At 42.8% G+C, this 23,553-nt stretch overlaps 1 protein-coding gene across 8 annotated transcripts in view; it reads left to right on the top strand.

Annotated features, from left to right (window-relative positions):
- The first annotated feature begins 787 nt into the window (after positions 1 to 787).
- AFAP1 (actin filament associated protein 1) overlaps positions 788 to 23,553 on the top strand; it is a 281,865-nt gene continuing 259,099 nt past the window's right edge. For 4 of the 8 annotated variants that reach the window (XM_033950011.1, XM_033950004.1, XM_033949992.1 and 1 more), the window contains exon 1: positions 788 to 1,008. The gene's annotated coding sequence lies outside the window, so the exon portion shown is untranslated. The remainder of the gene's footprint in view (positions 1,009 to 23,553) is intronic. The other 4 variants (XM_033949990.1, XM_033950016.1, XM_033950019.1 and 1 more) reach the window with 4 other exon arrangements.

Raw genomic sequence — 23,553 nt, 5'->3', positions numbered from 1 at the left:
TGTGTCTGCCCCTATTACCTCCATAGGAAAGACATTCAGCACTCCTCTTTTAATGTAGTATTTAATGCACCACAACAACAACAAAAAAAATCAAAAATTTGAATGGTTATCTTTTTTGATTCTTTTAATGGAGTCTTCAGTCTTTTTTTGATTCTTTTAATGGTTTTTTTGTATATGTATTTAATGCAGGAAACATGAAGAAGGATGCTGAAGTGGTAAGGTGTGATTTGGCCGTGCAAAATGTGAATTATTTTAATGTTGGTTGTTGAGGAATTTCAAGCAGAGCCCCTATTGCAGACACTTACCCTTCGAAGCCTGCCAGGTCCAAAAAGTATAACAATTCTTTCTCCTCACCGGCCGCTGCAAAGTGATCGAAATGTCTGTTGCCAGATTGCTCTAGGGGAAGGACGGAGAAAATATAATCTGGGCAATGCATTATTTATTAAATAATTTATGTAGATATTATTAACTAAACATCTTAATAAAGCCGTCACAATATGTCAAGGATGGCGGCAAGTGCAACATAATATGACAAGGGGTGGGGAATAACTGGAAACAATAGGTATAAACTGCAACCCATAAAGAGAGAGACAGCCGCCACATCTTTGAAAGCAGAGAAACAGACAGGCATGCATAAACAAGCGAGAGCCAGAGACGGACAGAAGATAAATGGGCAGCAGCAGGCGGATCACAACACACAGAGGAAAAGGGGAGAGGGAAGGCGCTCTGCTGCCTCCCAGCCCGTCTCCTAGCTTGCCCGCCTGCATCTCTCCTTTGTTCCTGGCAGCGGACCCACCCCCGGCCCCGAGCGCCGCTTCCCATTGGCGGGTCTGCCTGTCGCTCTCCGGTCCTGGGGTAGTCCCCGGCCGGGGCTGCAGCGGCTGCAGCAGTCAAGCTCGGGCCGGTCGCTGGCGGTTGTGAGAAAGTGTGTGTGCGCGCGCGCGCGCTTCTTCCCCGGGCTCCTCGCGCCTCTGCACTGAGAGACTGTCCGGCTAGGGGCAGCCAAAGGTAAGACGCAGCCAGAGAGTAGTGGAGGGGGTGGGGAGAGCGATCGCCGTCTCGCCCGTTAGGGGAGCTCTGATTTCTAAAGGCAAGGAAGGGGTACCGTTAGGGTGATGCATCACTTCCCTGCTGGAGAGCATCCAGCCATTGCAAGAGGGAAGGAGGAAAAAAAAAAAAAAGTTGGATTATTTTTTTTTTTTGAGGTGGGATAATATCAGTTAGTTGGTTTGATGCAAATGGATGAAGGGCAGCTTTGGTCATCGTCCCATGGTTGAGTTTGCAGGGGAATCAAAGTAGAAATGATCCTGGCAGTGGGCTCCCACAGGCGACAACCCCCACCCCCATTTCTGTCTTTAATATAAGGGGGGAGGGAGAGCTGATTCTGGTTCTTTTTTTTTTCTTGGGCTTTGCCCTGTTTATTTTTATGGCATCCCCATCTTAGGTTACAGTCAGTATGTTCCACCACATCACTAGCACTACCAACAAAAAAGGGTCTGGACGTTTTGCCTTGTGGAAAGCAGAGAAAGCGCCAGGAATGAGTGGAGAAAAAAAAAAAAAAAAAAGTTGCAGCTCTCGCCCTGATGATCCATCCACTCTTCTCTGAGATGGTGGTGAGGGAGTGAGCCACAGATCTGGCTGGTTCCTTGAAGACAGGGGGTTGGGGGCTAGAGATAGTCCTGGGGCCGGGAAAAGGCCAGCTGCTGAGTCTGGGGGAGGAGCGGGGCGCTGCTGTCTTACTCCCCACCACGCAGTGCGTGCTTTCACTGCTGCGCAGGCGCAGTCAGCTTCTCTCTCTCTCTCTCTCTCTCTCTCTCTCTCTCTCTCTCTCTCTCTCTCATCCCCCCCCCCCCCAAAAAAGGGAATTTTTCCCCCGGCAAAAAAATAAAAAAAAATCCATTTCTTTTTCCCAAATGCATATTTGCAAAAAAGAAAGGCCAAAGCTAGGTAAGCCAAATGAAATTGAGCATACTACGAATATGTTTGAAATCTGACTGCTGTTTAATAAACACCATTTACACATTGTCCTGCTGTGCATCTGCCGATGATAATGGGTTTGGTTTTGCGGTTTTACAGAAAGCCCACCAGAACAAGCTGCTTGTAGTTTGGATCCTTAATTAAAAGGTATCAGATGAACCCTAGCTAGCCCATTTAAGAATTCTACTCAATGGAAAAATGCATGGGAGGCAGAGAGCCTTGAGCTGATCGTACTGGGTGGGCAACCAGGAGGTGCTGCCACACTGACCGGGCACTACTTTTCAGTTGTTATATTTCAATTTGTTGTAGTCTACCGCCGACATGACGTACTGAGCCAGGGCGGTGTGGAAGGGTAAAGAGACTTGAGTTGCTTTACGTCCACCTTGTCAGTTGTGGTCTGCTCTTGGTTGACTGAGAATGTGGCTCTGTGTGCTGCTGGCGTGCCTGGTGATAGGCACTGGTGTGCTGATCCACCACACTGGCTTGTTGGCAGAGATTTGTTTAACATTTGTGCTTTTTAGATACCCCTAGGAAGTCCAACATGGTAAGCTGAATCCAGCATGGTCAACCACATTATTCCAAACAGTTTAATTTGGCGGTTTGTAAACTTTCCTATACATTTTAATGTGTGTCTTGCAAAGAATCTCATGCCATGAAACTAAAATACAAAATTGCCTTTCTAGGGGGGGGGGGGTTCCCCCCTGTGCGAGGGTGTTTTAAATGAAACGCAATCTGTATCATCTCAAGTGACATTCCCTTCCTGTCAGCAAAGTCTTAATAGGCAGATGACAAACCAGTCTTCCTGACCTGTGAATACTCCACTGGTTACTTAAAGAATACATTCCACAGATAGCAGACTCAAGTGCTTTAAAGGGGTTTGGCTTTGGGGGTAACCAAAATGTCTGCAGACTGTAAACTAAATGCATTTGCACCTCAGAAGTGTTTGTTTTGGATAACAAGTCCAGAAGTGAAATTCTCTATCTCTGGTCTGTGGCTTGCTGTTCATCCCTCCATCTCTTCTAGTAACCTGCACATGCCCTTTTTAAGCAGTATAATCTTTTTTCTTTTTTTGTTTGTTTTCATTGGCAGACATGTTATCTTCTCTAGACAAAGAAACCATATACAGTAACCACTAGCTGAGTCTATAATTTTATAGAAAAGCCCCGTTCTGCTTCCTTTACAAGAGACAACTGGGGCCTTATGTCAGTAGGAAAGAACTTAGCTTTTCAAAAGCTGTTTTGCTCTTCCCTCTTTACTACAGTTGTAACCCATTTTGATGATTCTCGGAGCTATTTCAGGCATTGTCCACCGTGTCTACTCACAATGAAGGAGAGAGAGGCTGTGGGCAAGCGGGTGTGTCTACATCTTCTCTGTCCACCTGCCAGAGCAGTGGGTGTCTGGAACAGCTGAGGGGAGGGGGGGGGCAGTCTCTGCCCTTTCTCCTGCCTCCCTCTAATCTGCAAAGTTAGGATAAGTCAGATAACAGATCTGTTCTATGTTTGTGGGCATGAGATTAGTCAACTCAGATGGCTGACATAATAACGTTAAAAAGCAGATTGTGGGGTGAGCAGGCTCGGCACTCATATGATGAAACTATTTGTGTGGGTTGTGCTGGGGATGAGAGAAGTTTGAGTTGAAAATGGATGCTAGAAATGACATTGAATGGATGCATCTACGATTCCACTTCTACTGCAGTTGTTCCCATACCAGGTCAAACTGTATTGCTCTCTTCAGGTTAGAATTAGCAGCACTGTTCTTTGAAATATGTGGGTACTTGTTTCCCATCCTGTGTGTATTAAACCTATACCTGATTTTATTTACTGTTTTATTTTTTAATATTGTATTTTATACTGTCCTCTTCCCTAATGTATTAATGTCTAGTAGTATTTTATGTGATGTATGTGGATTTTATTATTTTTATTTGATTTGCTATTTGCTGTAAATCGCATCGAAATATGATTTTGCGATCAAATCAAATAATTTATTAGACTTGAAACTTGTTCCAAGGCGAGTGAAGTGATAAAACAGCAGAAAAATCCTCAGCAATCAGGAGAGTTTGCAGACTGAAATATTGATTAGCATTGGAAAAGAATTTAAAGTTCAAGTATTACCCAGGCTCACAGACCAAGGAGTGTTACATTACATTACATTACATTACATTAGGGACTTCTATTCCGCCTATACCTTGCAGTTCAAGGCGGATTACAAAAGAGCTAACTGGACATTTCCAGTGAAGTTACAACAGTTTTGTTTTTGTTTTTTTTTGGTTACAAGGGAGGAGAGGTAGCTGGATTAATTCCGGAAGAACTTGTAGATTGGATATTAAATTGACTGTACGTTACTGTGTGATATAACAAATAGATTACAGTTAGAGTACAAATAAGATTACGTTACATTTCAGGGATCTGAATACTTGGTTGGTGTTTTGGGGAGGAGGAGATTATTTAAGTGGAGGCTTTGGGGGAGAATTTATCTAGGAGGAGGGGGAAGGGTTGGGTTAAGATATCTGGATAAATTTTTTGAAAAGTAGGGTTTTGAAGTCGCCCGTTGCCGTCAACAGGTTGGAGATGGAGTGGTTAAGTTTTGCTGCTTGCGTCGCCAGAAGGTTATCAAACATCTTTTTGTGCTGAGTGCCCTTGAGTGGAGGGAAGGCAAAAGGGTTCAGAGTGTTCAAAGGGGAATGTTCTGCAGAGTCATTGTAGTAGGTGTATAGCAGGGGGCATTTCAAAATGCAACAGCATTTAGATTTGCATTTCGTTTATTGCTTGTGTTTTTTCACATCAGAGCTCAGGGCAGGTTGCATTGTACATGAGTTATTATTTCCCTGCCCAAATGGGCTTAGAGGCTAAGCATGGCACTCTTACCACAGGAGGAAAGGACAGTTATCGGTTGCCGATTTTACTCGGGTAAAATTCTTTGAAAACTGTCTCTCTTTCTGCTTGGTCTTACTCCCAAATATCTAGTTGACCTTTTTTTTTTCTTTGCGACTAATGAATACAGGAGAAGATCGCACTTGAATTTCGTTTTTCTGCCTGTTAGAGGCTGTAAACTTAAAAAATACCATCAACGCCTTTTGTCATATTGGGCGGCATTATGGGGCGAGGATTTGGAACATTTGATTATGTCCTCCCAATTCCTATGTGGAATTTCGGAGACATCTAAAAACATATTTGTTCTCTAAATATTTGGGTAATTACGGTAGTTTGCATACACACAGATATCATAATTTCAGCAATTTGTTTTGTTTACTATTTATTTATTTATTAAAAAATTTATATACCGCATACAACTATGCGGTTTCCACATCACATATATAAAATCTTGTTTCCCTACGATTTCCACATATTAACGTAGACATGGCTGGACAACATCATAAACATCCCCGCAAAATAAAATATCAGTATATCAAGTTTCTTTTTAATCAGCTGGTCATTTAATTTTCATTCTATTCAATTATATATCTTATTTTGTAATCTTTTGTTAACCGCATAGACCGTTACGGTCCTGCGGTATATAAGCTGATTGTTATGTTATGATTAATTTGTCTTGGCCATCAGGGCATCATATTCCTCTAGAAGTCCACTTTATACTACACAAATACTACAACTTTATACTACACAAATACTACAACAAATACAATAACTCCTACTGCAGACTAGATACTTGCCCTCCTAATGTCATGAAAACTGCTCCAGCCCACTTCAAAGCCAACATGCTGTCATGGGTCAACGCTCTACTATCCGCCGGAAACTTCCCAGCAGAACAAGGCCACATCTTGATAACCCCAATTACAAAAAACTCAAAAGAACCTCCCAACATCCCATCTAATTACAGACTCATCGCCAGCATCCCACTAGTCACCAAAATAACTGAGGGGGCAGTAAATGCTGAACTCACCACATACCTGGACAAATTCGACATCTTACACGACAACCAATCAGGCTTTCGCTCTGGCCACAGCACCGAAACCATCATTGCCTCTCTTCTCGACTACCTGCACTCGCTCTTCAGCCAGAGCTCCAGCGCCCTAATCTTGCAACTTGACCTAAGCAGTGCTTTCGATCTAGTTGACCACACCATTCTCCTAAACTGCCTTGCACACATCGGCATCTCCGGACAGGTTCTCAGCTGGTTCAACGGGTTTCTAAAAAATAGATCTTACATAGTCATCAAGAACGACTCCTACTCCCATAGCTGGGACAACTCTTGTGGTGTCCCCCAGGGCTCGCCACTGTACCCCACCCTATTCAATATCTACCTCGTCTCCCTGGGAAACCTCCTGCACAACTTCAAGCTCAAATTCTTCATTTACGTAGACGACATCACAATAATCATCCCTCTAACCAGTTTCACCCTAGAGCTGCTTGATTCTATATCACACTTACTCAGGCAGATAGAACTCTGGATGCTATCCCATAGACTAAAATTAAATGCTGACAAAACTAAATTCTTCCTGGCCTCCCCCAACGACAAACTCAAAACTACCTCAATCCAAGTGAATGGATCGGACTTTCCCCTAGAACAAACCCTAAAAATACTAGGAGTCACCCTAGACAAACACCTTTCCCTTGAGAAACACACTGATCTTACCGTCAGGAAATGCTTCTCGGTGCTCTGGAAACTCCGCACCATAAAAAAATACTTTGATGACAACTCATTCCGACTGTTAGTACAATCTTCCATTCTCAGCATCCTCGATTATTGCAATATCATTTACCTAGGCGCCATGAAGAAAACCATCAGGAGACTAAAACTGATTCAGAACACTGCTGTCCGCCTTATATTTGGCCTAAACAAATGGGAACATATCACCCTTTTCTACTATAAACTGCACTGGCTGCCATTTGAATCCAGAGTACTGTTCAAGTTCGCATGCCTCAGCTTCAAAACGGTGTTTGGTCTATCCCCAAGCTACCTCATCCCCCACTTTAAATTAAATCACAACAATAAGAACTCTCGCAGAATTCATCTATTCGCCTTCCCCTCCCTAAAACTATGCCCTCTCAAACGATTCGTTAACAAAACCTTCTCCTTCCAGGCGGCCAAAATAAACTCATGGCTTGCCCAAATTATACTTGACGCCCCCACTTACCTGGACTTCAGAAAAAAACTCAAAACTCATTTATTCCACAGACAGAATCCCTAACACTCCCTCTCGCGACTTCTACTCCCTTCAATACACTTGAACCCCCACCTTCCCCCCCCCTAGGTCCCCTCCAAACCTATTAACTTCCCGGTCACTCATGTATATTCCATGTACTATATTCCCAGTATATTCCTTGCATATTCCTTGTATTCTCCTTGTACCATACTCCTTGTATTCTCCTTGTATATTACTTGTATATCCCTACTGATGGTATTTTATATCGACTTCATCTCGTTAAATTCCTGTTAATTTCAACGACATGTACATTCCAAAAAATTGTAAATTCCAACGTTATTTTCATGTGTAATCTTATTAACTAATGTGAACCGCCTAGAACTCTCTGGGTATGGCGGTATACAAAATAAAGTTGTTATTATTATTATTATTTATTTATTTATTTATTTAATTTGTTTTCTATCCCCTTCTCAACGGGCTCAGGGGCGTTAGGAGCATTCTGTAAACTGGTGCCTGATGGCCAGCCACATATATGCGTACTTTAGGCACCAATAATTGACATTTACGTGCGTAAGTGCTTGGCACTATTTTGTGCAAGAATAGAGTAGAATTTGCGCCAAAATCACTAAGGGCCAGATCTTAAAACTTAGGGTTGCCTTTAACGTGGTCGCTAAACCGGTTCCAGCCGGTTTAACATGCATGTATTTTAGCGGTGGATTATACAAACGGCTTACCAAGGTCTTTTCCGAGCTTCCTAGCAGTCTCCGATTCTGCCATGCAAATGGGCTTCTCAATATTTAAACGAGCACTCCGGTGGATTCTTCAACATCGCTGTGTGATTCTCCAAGCGCAGCGTCGGCTTTCGGCAAACAAAAATCAGTGACTGGTCCTGGGGTGCCAGTACTGTGAAAAGTGCATCTCTGGCATGTGTTTTGACTGTGGCTCATGAAAAAACTACATGATTCTTGAGCACGTGTATTATAGCTGTGCCTTATGTGTTTCTGGCTGTGGTTCATGATAAAATTTTGTTTGTACGTGGCATCACACATAAATACCAAGAGGCATTCACATGGGCAGGCCGTGGGTGGCGCTGCCACTTATGCATGCAACTTACAGAATATGGCAAGTTACACATAGCCCATGTTGCATTTAGACACCAGCAGTTACACCAGGCTTGTGGCATACCAGGGTTACAAAAGTTGTCTTTGGGAGTCATGACTTGGGCGGGCTCTTCATAGTTGGATCATTATTCGGTACTTTTTGGGAGTTAGTTTTTATTTGGCTACAGTCATGGGGTCCCAGGCACCAAAAAGATTGGGAAGCACTATTGTAATGCAATTAGGACACCCAGGTGTTATAGAATAATCTCTCACAATGGAGCATCGTGGCACCTAAAAGGAAGTACCCACATATAGAATTGTCCCCTTGGAGCCTAACCCCCTCTTTTACAAAGGTGCGCTAAGCTTTTTAGTGTGCTCTAAATACACATTAAACGCTAAAGCGTGCATGTTATCCTGTGGACGCATTAGCGGTTAGCAAATGCATTGATTTAGCACGCGCTAAATCTGCGGGAAAATGCATAGCGCGCCTTTGTAAAAGAGGGCCTAAATTTAGGCACCATTCTATACAGTTGCCCTCCATGGGGGGATTCTGTAAAGAGGTACGTAGCTTTAGGCAGCAGGAAGGCATGTGAGCACTTAAGCGTGTAATGACCTATGTCGGAATACTAGCATGCTCTTGTCGTATGTACTTTGCCAGTAGACATGTGAAAAGGTAGAGTACATATATATGCACATAAATTATACAGGGCTGTTGGTAATGGTTGTGTCTCGACATAAGTGCATTCTCTGCCACATTATAGAATTAACACAATGGAGAAGTCATGAGGATTAGATGTCAATAATTCAGCCACGGGTGTAAAGTTCAAAGTTCAATTTATTAGCAGTGAAGACTCGACACTGACAGTTTTTCTGCCATTATGCCTTTGTCAAGTTTTTTCTCTGCTCGCGCCAACCATTGACCTGGGCTTAATGCTCTATTCATGTGATAGAGAAATCAGCCTTTGAGACTCTTGACAAAGGCATATTTGCTGAAACACTGTCAGTGTCGAGTGTTCAAGTCTTCACAGTGCTACCATTAATAAAGTGAACTTTACAGCCGTGGCTAAATTATTGACATCTCATCCTCACGACTTCTCCGTTGTGCTGTGCTTCCCTCGTCGTCGAGGCCTTTCTGGGCTTTCTCTTCAGCATCTTCACATTATAGAATTACCCTCTAATTGGGGAATACAATTCCCAGCTTCTATCCATTAAAAATATGCCAGTTTAATTTGTTTTTGGGTTTTTTGCTTGTTGAGCTGAGGGTCTACATTTATTTGTTTGCCTGGACCATATCAAAATCAGCTGTACAGTATATCTGGAATTAAGAACTGCCCTTCTCACAGATGTCATCAGTATACATTTTATCACAGTGTAAAATCAGCACATGCCATGGTCTCTAGAAATGAAGTACAGTAAAGCATTGCTGTTTTGGAATTTTTTTCAATGCAGGAAGTAGATGGTGATCTAGTGCTGATTTAATAAGTTTGAGTTATAACGGCAGTGCTGGTTTAGGTTATAGGAATTTCTCATATGACTCATATCGGTGAACTCAACAGTGAGGCCTCTCAGAGGAAACACATGTCTTGAACATGATGCCAGGACCTGTCAGGATTTGTGGAGCTTTTTTTTAAAGACATCCATGCTGAAAATGGGCTCTAAGATTGGTTGATCTTAAGAGAATGGTCTAAGCGAGAGTGGAGGAGAGGCATAGCACAGGGACAGACCTGGCTATGAGCCTCCATTCCTTTAGGAGGCGCTGTTCCTTTCGTTTGTGTGCCTTCATGGAACGGGGGTGTTTTTTGTCTTTTCTTTTTCAGGTGTGGGCTTTCTCCGGCTGATATTCAGTGCTATTTAACTGGCTAGAAACGGCACTGACTGGTTAGCGCTTAACCGGTTAAATGCAAATATTCAGTGCAAGATAACTGATTATCTCCACTGAATATTCACAGTGCCATACAGTTAACCGGCTATATCACGTGATAACCGGCAATTTTTAGGGCTGAGCAGCTAAGTTTAGTGGCTAAATTGGACCGTGTAAATAGCAGTCCTATTTTTGGTTACTATAAACTTAGCCAATCAACTTTTTAGTGGTCAAAACACCCCTGGATATTAAGTGCTGGTCACCGAATTAGCCTAGCATTGAATATCCATGGTCAGCGCCAATTGCAGGAGTTATTTGGGCTGAATATCGGGTTCTCTGTTTCTTGTCTTGATTGCTACTGTTGGAGGGTTTTCTGGATTGGCTTATCACTGGGTCATTGATTCTCACTTCATAATCTGTGCTGCTGTTTCCTGTCTTAGGTTCTGCCATGTGTCTTATTCTGGCTTCATCTCATTCCTGTTCCTGTGCCAGATTCCTGTCCATGTTTTATCTCGACTCCTGCCTTGTCTCTTGCTCAGTTGGGATTCTTGCTTGTACAATTGCTTGAATAAGTGATGTGTTTAAATTTCTGCCCTGTAGTCCTAAGGCTAGACCTAAATATACTCACCTTAACCAAGAATGTGAGTAAAGAAGGAGTGACTGAGATGATAATATTGTAGTATTATTTACTTGGCATCTCATAAATTTTTTAAAATAAAATATGAGTAATACAAAATACTGCGGTTTCTTTTGATTTTTAGGTTGAAAAAATATAATCATGTGAGTCCATTTTATCAATGGCTTCATTGGCTGCCATTTGAGGCAAGCATTCTGTTCAAATTTGGTTGCATTTGTTTTAAGGCACTGTTTGGTCTAGCTCCAGGATACCTGTCCTACCAATTTAACTATAAATCTAACAAAAATACCCCCCCAAATTGTATGTTCATATATCCTTCTGTAACAGCTTGTTGTTATAAGAGGTTTTTGGAAAAGACATTTGCCTTTCAGTCAGGAAAAATTAATTCTTGGTTAAGTATTTTGATTCCTCAAGCACAATCATATTAAGTTCTCCTGTATTTGCTTTAAGCTGGTTTGGGGATTGGCCCCTATCTAACTGCTATCTTATTTCATGCTATATAGCCCTACGAGGACAACCAGGAATTACAATTTAGTCGTCTATCCAAAGATCACAGGCTGTAGATACGGGTCTTTTTTGGATAGGATGCTTGCATTTCAAGCAAGTAAACAACAGTCCTGGTTGGGTAACTATATTAGCGGAGCCATGCTGTCTATTTGATAAATTCATTTCTTAACTGAAAATTTTCTCATAGCAAAAATTATACATTGTTTATATTCTAGGTACAATGTACTTTTATTACTGATATTTTGTATTTTTCTGATTGTCCAGTTCTCTTCTGTGTAAACTGCCTAGAAATCGTTAGATTGTGGCGGTATAGAAGAATAAAGTTATGTTATGTTATTATGCCATTGTTTATGGCCAACCAGGGACTTACTTAGACTCCTCCCTAAGGAAGTCCCTGAATGGCTGAGGTGCCCTAGGCCCCTCCCAAGGGAGGAGCCTGAGGTGCCTCAGCCAATCAGGGCCTTAGCCCCTCACCATGCATCACATGATGCACCGGGGCATGGCCTAAGGCCCGTACTGCGTAGCGGCCCCGGAGAGCAGCAGGAGCAGGAGGACTTTGCACTTCCTCCTACTCCTGAAGAATCACGGAGGGAGGCCTAAGGAGCAGGAGGGACCGGGCACCCCTCCTGCTCCCAACTATTTTAAAGGTACGGGGGTCGGTGCAGGCAGGCTGGCCTGGCCCGACCAGGGGTGGGCCGGTCAGGGATGCGGTAGGCCAGTTGGGGGGTGGTGGGAGTGAGACACTTGCACCGGGTATTTTTTGGTTCGGTGAGGTAGAGGGGAAGGGGCACTTGTCGGGAGAGGGAGGGGAGTTTAATTTTTTTTAAAATCGGGCTGATATTTTGCATGTGTAAAACATGCAAAATATCAGCCCAATTAAAAAAAAAAATTTAAAAAGCCGGCAGAGCCCTGACAGCAGTGACAGGAGGCTGCTTCTCCTGTTACTACTGTCAGGGCTCAATCTGATCCATGCAGTCAGTTGGAGGCGTGCCTCCAATCGCCCCCATTTGTATGCAGATGGTTGGCGAATCGGTCGGCCTGCCTCCAATCGCACACGGATCGGATACGGATCAGAGGGTTAGTGAATCTAGGCCTTTGACTCCTACTCCCAAATTATATAAATAGTGTCTGAAGTTAGGTACACAATTGGATATACAGTTATAGAATTGAGTCCATTCAGTGCTTAATTGGCACTAATTAGCACTAACTTGTGGTTGCGTGCATAACTGCCCATAGTCGCTATTATGTAAGTTGTGTGTCCAAAATCCATTGCATACATGTTCAAGGGTGTCGTGGACCTGGGAAGGGCATGGGTGGGTTGGGGATAAGTCAGCCGTTTCCACGTGCTGGTTATAGAATACTAGCATGTACGCACTAGGGCCCTGAGTCTATAAATGGTGTCTAAAACATATGCGCTGAGGAATGCAGCGCATATGATTCTTAAGTTAGTTGCCATTTACAGAATCGCCCCCTGGTGGCACTGGTAGACATCCAAATCTTAGGCACATTCTATTTACGCCAGGGTTTTCTTGGTCTAAATGCCTAAGTCCAAAACAGGAGCCTACATGGATCCGCCCCTAACCAATTCTTTCTAGTAGGTGTCTACTATCCGATTAATTTTTATTTAAGTCAATTATGAGGTGCTAATTTCCTAATGGTTAGCGCAGTGAACTCAGATCTTGGGGAACTAGGTTAGTTCCCACTGCAGCTCCTTGTGAACCAGGGCAAGTTACTTAATCCTCCATTGAACCAGGTACAAAAACTTATTGTGAGCCCACCAAGTAAAGAGAAAGTACCTAGAAACATAGAAACTTGACAGCAGATAAATAATAACTTTATTCTTTTATACCGCCATAACCAAAAGTTCTAGGCGGTTTACACTAAAAAGAGCTGGTCAATCAGCGAAATACAATAATACAGTAAAAAATACAAATATTTGTAAAATAAAGGCTAAATGGCCCATACAGTCTGCCCATTCGCAGCATCCACCATCTCTTCCTCTCCCTAAGAGATCCCACATGCCTGTCCCACGCTTTCTTGAATTCAGACACAGTCTTTGTATCCACCACCTCTACCGGGAGCCTGGTACACACATCTACTACCCTTTCTGTAAAATAAAAGTATTTCCTTAGATTACTCCTGAGCCTATCACCTCATAACTTCATCCTATGCCCTCTCATTATGGAGTTCTTTTGAAATGAAAGAGACTCGCCTCATGTGCATTTATGCCACGTAGGTATTTAAATGTCTCTATCGTATTTCCCCTCTCCTGCCTTTCCTCTAAAGTATACATATTGAGATCTTTAAGTCTGTCCCCATTCACATTATGATGAAGACCACTGACCATTTTAGTAGCTTTCCTCTGGACCAACTCTATTCTATATATCTTTTTGAAGGTGCGGTCTCCAGAATTGCATACAATATTCTAAATGAGCTCTCACCAGAATCTTATACAGGAGCATCAACACCTCCCTTTTCCCATTGGCCATACTTCAGCATATCATGTGTACAGCACTGCATATGTCTAGTAGAGTTATAGAAATAATTATTAGTAGAAAGTACAACAATAGGAATCCCCCTGGGCAATTTGACATGACAGCTCATGTCACTGTTGCTCCCAGGAGGAAACTGTTGGTGCCAAAATAGATGCTAGAAAGTGAAATTGCCAGATTTGAATAATAGGCTTTATATTCAATCGTTACATGAATAGATGCATCTCTGGTAAAATCTGAAAGCTTGGTCTATGTGCTTTTGATTTTACAAGGGTTGCTAGAATGAACATAAAGTTTCTAGTAAGTGGGAATTGAAAATTGGATTTAGTTTGAATGTTGGCAAACTTAAGCTGCTCAATGACTATCAGCTACAAAAAAACCGCTCTTGATGTACAATTTGTTTTCACTTTTATGCAAAGTTGTTCCTTAAATAAGATGTGTTTCTTCATTTCTTCCTGTTTTGCCATGCATTGTTTAACAGGTCTGCTCAGAGTTTGTCCTCTCAGGGAGCTGGTCCAACATTTTCTAGTAAGGCTTTGCAGTACTTAGACCTCTGTTTATTAAAGCTGCATTAGCTGTTTAATGCAAGAGTTAATGGGTGCTAATGCAGCCGTTTCCGTTTTGGAGCATGGAGGTGTAGCACTAAGGGCTCCTTTTACAAAGCCACGGTAGTGATGTTGTGTGGTAAATGCACTGAGTCCCACGGGCTTTGATGCCTTTGCCATGGGGGAATCGCTACCATGGCTTTGTAAAAGGAGCCCTAAATTCTGCATTATTTACTCTGTAGCTAAAATGTTCCAAAAATATTGAAAGTTTCTGTAGTTTGTGCAGGTACCACAAGTGAACTTTTACAGTTAATATTCATGAACTGCAAACTTTAGCATAAGTTTTTAAATAGGGGCCTTAAAATATATACCGTATATACTCAAATATAAGTCGATCTGCATATAAGTAGAGTACCCTATTTTTTCCTCCCAAAAGGAGGAAAACTGGTTGATTCGAATATAAGATGGGCGGCTTAATATTCAACTGTTCTGCCCTGCCAGGATCTGCATTCAATGCCGCCTCCCTCCCCTGTCAGGCTCTGCACCCAGCCTCCTTCCCTCCTTGCCCTCTATCCTGTCCCCACTCCCTGCCCAGTCCATTGTACCTTTTCTCTGTCGATATCCTGCATGCCGCCACGGCTTCCGTGTGACCTGCGTACCTGGAATCCCTGGTGTAGCGAGACTCACCACAGCAATTCAGGAAGCCACTCGGTGCCGAGCAGCAGTGCGGGAAGCATGCTCTTTCTCAGTACAGCTGAACCACCAGAACTTGCAGCAGTGACCAGGCTCAGCAGTAGGGCAGGAGCGCAGCAAGCTCGTTCTTGCCCGCTACACCTCTGGACCACCAGGGATGCCAGGTACGCGGGTCATACAGGAAGGTGTGGCGACATGCAGGATATCAGCAGAGACGAGATACAATGGATAGGGCAGGGAGGGGGAACAGGGTACAAAGCCTGGCAGCCCAGCGGAGGCCTGCAACAAGTCCGGGAGGGGACGCTGGCACGAATATAAACTGAAACTGCCATTTTTGGGCCCAAAAATCTTGTTTTATATTCGAGTATATATGATATTCTTACTAAGAGTTTTTGCCTAGGATAATGTGTGGTCATCTAGAATTGATTTAGTGGATTTGGTGTAATGTATGCATGGCTCTTATTGATGGTTATTCCCTAAAGGAGATGCTATACCATTCTGAAGGGAAAATAAGCATTTTTGTTAATTTTGACATGATGAGACAGTATTTGGTCGTCTTTAAAACTGGGTCTGCTGGTTGGAGGAATTTGGGTATTTTGAACTCTATTGAAAAGTCATTGAAATTCTGAACTGAAAAAGGCTCTAAAATCCAGTCCAGTACTTTTTGTTTTAATTTAACTTAGGAGTTAGAGCAGTCGTTCCAGCAAACTGCATGAAAAAGAATATTATCACTTCAAAAGGCTAACATGAGTACAACACTATACTTCATAAAAATAGATTATGAAGAGCATATCCAACTTTGTGCCCTATTAACTGAGGTGTATTAATGGGGCAATTCTCTAAAATATACCATGTGTGTAAACATTAGCATCTATGTCTAAAGGTAAAGGGTCATGCATTTTACTTGAAGCAGTCAAGACTGCACGGGCAGGAGCACAAGAGGATCACTCTTGCCCCAACTCACCCCGCTGGACCATCAGTGATTAAGGTAGGCCTGGGGGGAGTCCTACGCTGTTTCTCCAAGGGAGGGAGAAGACCCGTGGTGATATACAGCAGGGAGGGAGGAAGAGGGCGCACATTGATTCTGTAGCAAGGAGGGAGGGAGGGAAGAAAGGGGCGTGTGGTGATTCTACAGCTGGCTGATAGCCAGGACAGCACCTGACGCCTCACCTCGGGAGAGGGAGGGATTGTTCCCATCATGGCTTGGCTCACCACACCACTGGACCACCAGGACTTAAGGTGGACCTGAATATATACCGAGACCCATATTTTTGGGCCATTTTTTTGGCCTAAAAATCTCAGTTTATATTCGAGTATATACAGTACCTACTTACTTTATAAAATCTAGCGGTCTGCATTTACACCTGCACCTTAAGCAGGCGTGTCGGTCAACTGCACATTTGGACTCAAGGCTTGCAGGAGTGATTGAAGCGGCAACAGTACTTAATTTGCTGATGTTTAAACATATCTCAAAAATAAGAATTTTCTAACTTGGCTCTGTAGTTGGTTCAGAATGGTTTAAATGTCCAGATATGGCTGCTGACTGGTTAAATCACTTGTTTGTGACTAACCAGTCATCTTCAGCAGCATTTAACTGGTTATCTTTGCTGAAAATGACTGGTTGGTGCCAAATTAAAAAACAAACAAACAGTTAATTTGTGGACATTCTAGGGGTGGAGTTGGGTTAAGTGCTGATATTTAGCCCCTCACCACATAAATAAACCACTTAAATCAGGCATAAATCAGACATAAATAGCAGTCCTATCTTTCAGCGGTTTGGCTTATGCGATCAGGGGTTGAATATTAAGTTGGAGGATTCATCAAGGGGTGCTAACCAATTTAACGTGTACTAAATGCTATATATTCCTAAATGCCATTATATTCCTATGTGGGGGACCAAAATTGGCTCGCAACTAACAAACCAAAATGGGGTGAATATAATTTAGGGTGCTCTCAGTGTGAACCCTCAGTGATAGGAGCACAGCTCCGACACTTCACTTCTGGGTCAAGGCGGTAAGCCTCCACCCACACACCATCATTGAGCACCCTGAGTGTGCTGAAATTAAAGGGACATGAGTCCACTAAATCAAACAAATCAAACAATCAAAGTGAGTAAATTAAACTCAACACAAACAACCTGAGCGACCCCCAAACAAACCCTGCCAGCCAGACCCCCCGACTCACACAACAAAATCAAAAATCACCATGCAAAAATCAAATGAACGCAATACTTATCTGAAACTATCTCACAAACTGATAAACGCAAAAAAACGCGCCAGGAGAACCTGGTATGCGGATCTCGTATGCCTTCAAAAGGACAGGAAGCTCCAGCTCCCTCTTCATCACGCCCTTCTTGGTCAGAATCCAATTCCCATGGAGATCCCACAGCACTTTGGTCTTCCGGCTTGACTCTTGAGTGCTCAGCCTTAATGAAGCAAGATTTTTTTGGAGCTAGTTATCTTGACACTTTAGAGTCCAAGAAAACCTCTCTATGGCGTCTTATGCCATGCCTGGTAGGCTTTTCAATAGTAGTGTGCCAAGGACCTGGTGGAACCTGTGGGGACTCCATACCTTTTCAGTGTTTTTGGTTACTCTTGCATGTTAGTTGGACCGAGTAACCCCTGATGCAGGCGTTCCTCAGACGCCGAAACACAGTGCTTTGTTGGGTCCACAGCTTCTGCTTGTGTCCTTTTATGAAATAAACAAGTTGGTTTTACATCAGTGTTCTTCAGTGGAGTGCTCATTGTCTTGCCCAAATTAAGCCCCCAACTGTGATTAAGACGATTTGAATTCAGCAAAGGAGAGGGTTTGTATAGCTTTAACGGCAACTCCAGCAGTTAGAATCTAAGAACAGTATCAAATAGACTTCTAAGGTTTGTGGCCCAAAAATAACAAAGAAAAAAAGATATTTTAATTTAATCATGAAATTATAATATATATGATTACAGGGCAGATTGGATGGACCATTCAGGTCTTTATCTGCCGTCATTTACTATGTTACTATGTAAGGTGAACTATGGAGAAACTGTCTGAAATCTGAGTTTTGAACATGGCGACTTGCATATTTTCCTGTGAAAAACAAGGTCCATCTGTCATTTTGTTCCGCTTATGAGACATTTTTTGAAAATGAGCCCCCAAGTGTCAATATAATTGTGTACAAAATATTGATTTCTGCTGGTAATGCATGCCTATGTGTGCATATGTCCATAGCAATAATGTGTTTTCTTGTGTTAGCACTCATTTTTTGCACACACATTTATTTCCATGTCTGTTGATTACAGTGTTAGGTACAAAAATGATTTTCTCATGTGCCTCGGGAAACCATGCACTAAGCTCCAGTGCGTGGTTCTAATGCATAGCTTATTACTTTGGCCTCAGGACCGGTGGTCTGTAAAGTGATGGATGTTGGCTCTGCTATGTCTGTTACCTCATCTGTCTACTGTCAGAAGACAAAAGAAAAATATCTGTTTTGTGCGTGCCATTTCCCCCCCACCCACCCCCGTTATAAATTAGCAAATATCGCACTCGAAGATGTGAGTTTAAAAACCTGTAGGGTTTTTTTTTTCCCAGAAATGCGTTCAGCAGACTGCCTTTATAGATAACCATAGGAGATGGGAAATTATTGGTAAGGCATTTGATAGGGTTCACCCCTCCCCCCCACACACACACTTTTCTTCTGTTGGCTAGAATTCTTGAAAATAAAACTTGCATTTATGCAGAAAGCAGCTTTTTGTGCTTAACAGGTTTTGGAATGCACTGCCTCCGTTTTTCCGTGCCATTTCATTTAATGATTTTAGTCTTACCACCATCTGTATCCCAAATGGTAATATAAGTTACCAGGGGCACCTTCTTACCATACAACTGGAAGGAATACATCAGCAGCTTTAAAATGTTTCTTTTTAAAGTTGGCATCTATTTAGATATGTTTCTGAGAATGGAAACTGTGCAATAAATTATGTAAGATCTATTTCTATTGAATCTAACTGAAGCTTTCTAAATATTTGCATTGAACTCATGGAAACCTGTGCCTGGAAAGATAGACTACACATAGGATATCCAGTTTTCGGGCACTAGTTCAAGATAAGCTGGCCACTGTTGACCCAGCCAGACCTTATGGAAAATCTGTCCTTAACAGTGGTGCACATGTAAGCCATATTTCCAAGCTTGTGTCTTTTGAAATAACCTATGAATGCATGTAAAATATATATTTCCAACCTGATCTGTAAAAAGTTACTTTTGCAATAATTGCAGAATTGATCAGTAAACAGGCTGGCTTATGGATTTTGTTTTAGGAAATTATCCAAACCTTTCTAAAACCCTGCTAAGCTAACTACATATTCTCCAGCAATGATTTCCAGAGTTTAATTACATGATGACCGAAGAAATATGCTGATAGGTCAGAAGGTGCTGTTTGAGTTCATTGCAGCACCGGCCTTTCTAGTCCTTTATAAACCATAGTTGGAGCTGCTCTAATAGTGCTATCAACACAATTTCTGTGCTATATGATTTTCTGAATCTGGATTGGTAGTCATGTAGAACATCCTGACTAAACACAAGGATTTGTAACTGTACCGCTAACAACCTCTACTACCAACAATTTGACTAAAACTAGTAAATTACCAATTGGTCTATAATTATCAAATGAGGACTCATCCACCATCAGTTTATCATTACTTTTATTATTTTTTTTTCTGTAGTTTTATTTTCCTTAATTGTGACCTGCTGAGCAAAAAGGTACCAAAAGTGGGTTATATGACAAGATAGAGGTACACCAACTCCATAATCTTGCAAAAATTTTAGCTTCAGATATGGACTAATTAGGTCTTTAAAAATGAGAAAATGTTTATCAATTTAAAAAGTATGTATTAAGGAGCACTGATCTCCTCCCATGGCTTCCAGTATCACCTCTATGCTGATGACTCCCAGATCTACCTCTCAGCACCAGATTTCTCTACTGAATCCCAGACCAGAGTCTCAACCTGCCTATTTGACATAGCTGCCTGGATGTCTCACCACCATCTAAAACTGAATATGGCTAAAACGGAGCTGCTCATCTTCTCGCCTAAACCCACCTCCTCGCTTCCCTCGTTCTCTGTCTTTGTGGACAACACTCTCATCCTCCCTGTCTTGTCTGCTCACAATCTCGGGGTCGTCTTTGACTCCTCTTTCTCCTTCGCCACCCAGTTACAACAAATTGATAAAACCTGCCGCTTCTTCTATAATATCACCAATTTCCGACCCTTCCTTTCTGAGCATACTACCAAAACCCTTATCCATTTTCTCATCACCTGACACTTAGACTACTGCAACTTGCTACTCTCAGGCCTTCCGCTTAAACATCTTACTTCCCTCCAATTCATCCAGAATTTGGCTGCACGACTCATATTTCATGAGAGCCACTATACTCGCATTACCCCTCTCTTAAAGTCACTTCATTGACTCCCCATCCGCTTCCAAATACAATTCAAACTCCTCTTACTGACCTAAAAATGCACTCGCTCGGCTGCCCCTCACTATCTCTCTTCACTTATCTCCCCTTATGTCCCTTCCCCCCACCAAGCTCCGCTCAGCCGGTAAGTCCTTCCTGTCTGTGCCCTTCTCTTCCTCTGCCAACTCCAGACTCTGTCCTTTCTACCTTGCTTCACCGTATGCTCGGAACAAGCTGCCCGAATCCCTATGGCGGGCTCCATCTCTGGCAGTGTTCAAGGCCCAGTTAAAAACTCACCTCTTTGAGACTGCTTTCAACTCCTAACTGTTCTCACCTTGGGATCTGCATCCCCAACCCTATGGGCTCTTTTTACTAAGGTGCGCTAGCGTTTTTAGTGCACGCTGCAGATTAGCGCGCGCTGCCCCCCAAGCTATGCGTAAAAACTAACGCCAGCTCAGTGGTGGCGTTAGCGTTTAGCACGCAAGGTAATGCTAGCGCAGCTTAGTAAAAGGAGCCCTATATGTCATGTCTGTCTGTCCGAGTTAGATTTTAAGCTCTTCTGAGCAGGGATCATCTATTAAATGTCGATATGTACAGCACTGCGTACGCCTTTCAGTGCTATATAAACGATAAATGGTAGTAGTAGTAGTAGAATGGAGGGAAAGCTTCAATAAGGCCCTTAAGTTGTTAATTTCATTTTCATGTTGTTTCAATAATGTGCTTTTATTCAAAGCAGAATTCAAAATAACATGCATAACAAAACATATTCCATATGGAAATCAGACCACAAACAGCATTAACCTTTTACTAAAGCTTAGCATGTGCCAACCTACAAGGTGCGCTAAATGTTACATGCCCTGTTTTCGGCCCATGTGCCATTTAAAGCATAATAATGTCCATTAGCACATGCTGAATTGTAGTAAAAAGGGGGTGACGGGTCTTAAGCGCGCGAGACAGATGCGTGGCGACAAACGAGCGCTGACAATTTATCGCAAGACTTCAGCGCGCTGGAGAAAAACCTTCTTTTAAAGGGTTCTGACGGGGGGTGTGGGGGGGAACCCCCACTCTACTTAATAGGGATCGCGCTGCCGTGTTGGAAGGTGTGGGGGGTGTAACCCCCCCATTATACTGAAAACAACTTTTTCCCTAAAAAATAGAGAAAAAGTTAAGTTTCCAGTATAATGTGGGGTTTCAACCCCCCAAAACCCTCCCCAACGCCAGCGCGATCACTATTAAGTAAAGTGTGTGGGGGGTTCCCCACCAACACCCCCCGTCGGAGCCTTTTAAAAGAAGGCTTTTCTCTGGCACGCTGAAGTCTCACGCTGAATTGTTGGCGCTCGTTTGTCGGCGCGCGTATGTCTCTCGCGCTTAAGACTATGAACCGTAAAAGGGTCCCTTAATGTGGTGGCTTTATGCTGAATCAAATTCAAAGCTTTATGTGGAAAGAAATAATTTCTATTGGCATATCTGTAAAATGTAGATAGAATGGGATTTTGGGCAGCTCAAACTCAACAAGAGTTGTGTGGTACAGGTATTCAAACAGCAACAAGCCTAAAGAAAAGGTGGGGGGAGATTGTGTACCGGGGGGAAAAAGTCAGAGGACTACACAAGGTTGGAGAGGGGCCACCTTTGGCCCCTGGACTTTGGTTTAGAACAGTGTTCTTCAACCACCGGTCCATGGACCAGTGGCGATCCACAGAAATTTCCTGTCGGTCCACAGGGCCAGCACGTGCATCAGGCCCAAAACAGTGTTCTTCAACTGACGGTCCACAGTGCAATTGATGCGGCATTATCTTCGAGCCAGCTCCCTCTTCCTAACTGATTTAGTGCACAAAGCCACGGGCAGTGGCTCCTACAGGCATCCTGTGCCTGAACCGGAAGCCTTCTCTCTGACGTTGCAACGTCAGAGGGAAGGCTTCCAGATGAGACACGGGACGTGCAAGGTGCAATTAGTACTATTATGGGGGTGGGGTCTGGGGTGGAGATTGGGTAGAGATGGACGGGGGTCTGGCCGACTTAGGCCAGTGTTCTTCAACCACCAGTCCACGGACCGATGCCGGTCCACAGAATAATTCTTTTATTTCTGCCGGTCCATAGGTGTAAAAAGGTTGAAAAACACTGGTTTAGAAGATGATTTTGTAGCAGAGCTTTTATTAAAAGTTATTTTCTGTGTGAACGCACCAGAAAGAGCCCAGTTTGCTGTGTTTGCCCTGGAAAAAAACATTCCAGTTATGACCTTTTTATATCATGATTTATTGCTTCGGTAACAGTACAGTGTAATTTTAGTGCCAGGGAGCAAAGGAAGTAGTTAATTGTGCCCTGCATGTAGCTTGGGAATTCTATCCCATGCCCCTTCTAATCTCTTGCCCCTCAGCCTCTGCCTGTAGCGTGTTGCACACGGAGGCCCTGGTACAGTTCCTAGGTTATTGAGGTTACTTTTTAATCATGCCTTTTTTGGTAGTAATTTTAGAGTGAGTTACATTAATGGACATTAGATAAGTTTTTTTTCTTGTTTCCAGCCAACTTTGTACCTGAAGCAGTGAAGTGATAAGTGACTTGTCCAAGATTTGAACCTTGCTTTCCTGGTTCTCAGCTTGCTGCTCTAAACATTAGGCTATTCCTTATCAACTTCTCTGGAATTTTGGCAAAAAAGTTTCTAATTTTTTTTTTCTTTGTGTGCACCTAGCTCTTTCAGTGCTTCATTTCAGTTGCTCTCTCTTAATATTTTTGTTCTTATTTTCTTGTCTTACTTATCTTCATGTTCCTGTTGCCACTGACGTCTTTTTCAAGTTTTATTAGGTTTTTATATACCGCCTATCAAGGTTATCTAAGCAGTTTTTTTACACTCAGGTACTCAAGCATTTTCCCTATCTGTCCCGGTGGGCTCACAATCTAGCTAACGTATCTGGGGCTATGGAGGACTGAGTCACAAGTAGCAGCGTGGGGTCTTCAGCATTCCCTCCCATTTCTCTCTCTGCTTGTCTGCATATCCTTCCTCTGATGCACTGACTAATGTAATATGAGACTGCGATATAATTTTTATGGTGATATGTTCAGGAATGCTGAAATGAAAGACAACTGACCTTAGGCAGAGTTGGAAAATAGAGATCTCTAGATCAAAATACTGTAATTCTTCACTGATTAGCTTTAGGCAGTATAATGACCAGAAAGTAAGGGGAAAAGGAGCTGCATCATTTAAATAAGCTAATGCC

This window comes from Geotrypetes seraphini, chromosome 1 (genome assembly GCF_902459505.1).
Source record: "Geotrypetes seraphini chromosome 1, aGeoSer1.1, whole genome shotgun sequence".
In the NCBI taxonomy this organism is placed as follows: Eukaryota; Metazoa; Chordata; class Amphibia; order Gymnophiona; family Dermophiidae; genus Geotrypetes; species Geotrypetes seraphini.
Note: the sequence above shows the minus strand (reverse complement) of the source record. Positions and strands in the feature narration are given on the sequence as shown.